Source organism: Arachis duranensis, chromosome 4 (genome assembly GCF_000817695.3).
Source record: "Arachis duranensis cultivar V14167 chromosome 4, aradu.V14167.gnm2.J7QH, whole genome shotgun sequence".
Lineage (NCBI taxonomy): Eukaryota > Viridiplantae > Streptophyta > Magnoliopsida > Fabales > Fabaceae > Arachis > Arachis duranensis.
In genome coordinates, this window is record NC_029775.3 from 105,474,327 (window position 1) to 105,476,242 (window position 1,916).

The 1,916-nt window shown below is 31.3% G+C and overlaps 1 long non-coding RNA gene across 1 annotated transcript; it reads right to left on the reverse strand.

Moving 5' to 3' along the window:
• Window positions 1–939: 939 nt before the first annotated feature.
• Window positions 940–1,916, reverse strand: LOC127746749 (uncharacterized). Its single transcript, XR_008008418.1, has 2 exons — window positions 1,817–1,916; window positions 940–1,384 (listed from the first exon to the last, which is right to left on the reverse strand). It is a non-coding gene; the product is annotated as an uncharacterized LOC127746749 (long non-coding RNA).

The following is a 1,916-nucleotide window of genomic DNA, read 5'->3' on the forward strand; positions in this document are numbered from 1 at the left end:
CAAGTTTTGAGAATCTTTCGTATAGGAGAAAAATAAGACCTATCAATTTGTTTATATGTTAGGCTCTGAATTTAGAAATATGTAATATTGAGTTCTTCTAGCAATCTTTTTCATTATTTCAAGCCAATATGGACTTAACATGAAATTTGTATAGACATCAAAAACATTTTTAATTTGAAGACTTTGACTTATTAAGCTCATACTTCTAGGTGAAGTGATTCTCAAGAGTACAGGCATGAACTTGAAAATGCAATTGACATGTGACACTCTTATGTATATACAGCGGTTGCATAACTTGATTGTCAAAGAACAGATCTCTGCATTAATGCTGAACTTTTGAAGAGCAATTCATATAGGAACAAGGTTCCTAGAGGTTTACTTATTTATAAGACTCCTTGTAGCAGTAGATACATGATCCAAGAAAAGAACCAAGTTCCATGAAGAGCTATGGCATTTCAGCTTGAGGATACATTGCATTTTCATTCTACTGATATTTAAAGGCATTCTTATAGTTCTAAATTCAAACCCAGATGTCCAATCAAAAATATAATTAGGACTGTATTCCCTTATGTAATGTTATGGTTTTTGTAAGTTTCACTGCTATGAAAAACAATGTAGTTTGACTGAATCACACCAGAATGTAAATAAAAGTGTACTATATTCTTTTTGAAAATTCTTCAGTTTTAGAAAATAAAAATGTACTATGCACATTATAATTTCTTTGATTTTGAGATTCTTCCTGTGTAATCATGGATGTATACATGTAAATAATTTTACAATATCTTTCACTGATTGGATAGCATAATTTTTTATGTAGATTGTACTCACATGTATACATACAAGATTACACAGAGGAAGAATCTCAAAATCAAAAAATTATAATGTGCAGCTTCTATTGATTTTACGTTAAATCTAGGATAGATATATGTAAAAGAAATGTCATGTTTGATTTGGGTCTACATATATTTATAATAATGTATCCGAGATACTCTTGTTCTTATTTACGTATAAAAGCAACTTCCTACCTATAGTTGAGTTTTGTTTCTCAATTTTATACCATAATATAGACACATTGTTGTACATAAAAAGGACAAAATATCCAGGTCAAGAAACTTCTAACATATATGAGAGCCCATCGTCATTGATATTCCTTTTTTCAAGGATCCTTCGATTTCAAATATGCTACTTTTGTCTTTCACCTTCTACCTTTGCAAACTTTAGACTCATTTCAGAGTATCTTTCTTGCATCTCTTTCAGCTCATTTTCCATCAATTTGTTGCTTTCCTTCAACAATGATAATTCGCTTAACATGTCGTTGCAAAGGTTGCCATCCCCATTATCCACTCTGGAGATATCTGCTTCTTTCTTTGAGGAATTTGCATTACTGCCTGGACAAGAAAATGATCAACAATTAAGAGAGTTAATGTACCAATGTTTTCCAAGCTTGGCCAAAAATCCATCAAAGTTAACACAATTAATAGAATTAAGTTACCTGCACACAACGCTATCACATAATCAAACATCTCTATCACAAAGTTACAAATTCAGATATAGTAAAAATCAAATATGAACTACAAGTTCTTATTGATCATGTGCTTCAACAAAATTTCATGAAGATGTCTAGTTCTCAAGTATTATTCATCTTGAGCATTCATTGCTTTTTCCGTCAAAAATTGAATGCAAATACTATGTAAATTCTTATTTTGACCATTCTTCCAGCAATATAGCATGAAATTTTTAGAATTAAACTTTGCACATCTTGTTGTTATCGTACCATCTGCAATTATGAAAAAATTGTCATTGAAAAAATTCTTACAAGATTTGAGGAGGAGTTTGGAATCACCATCGGGGCGTCAATGACCACGGTACCACATGATTATCACCATCTGCGTCTTCTTCGTCACCTAAATCATGTA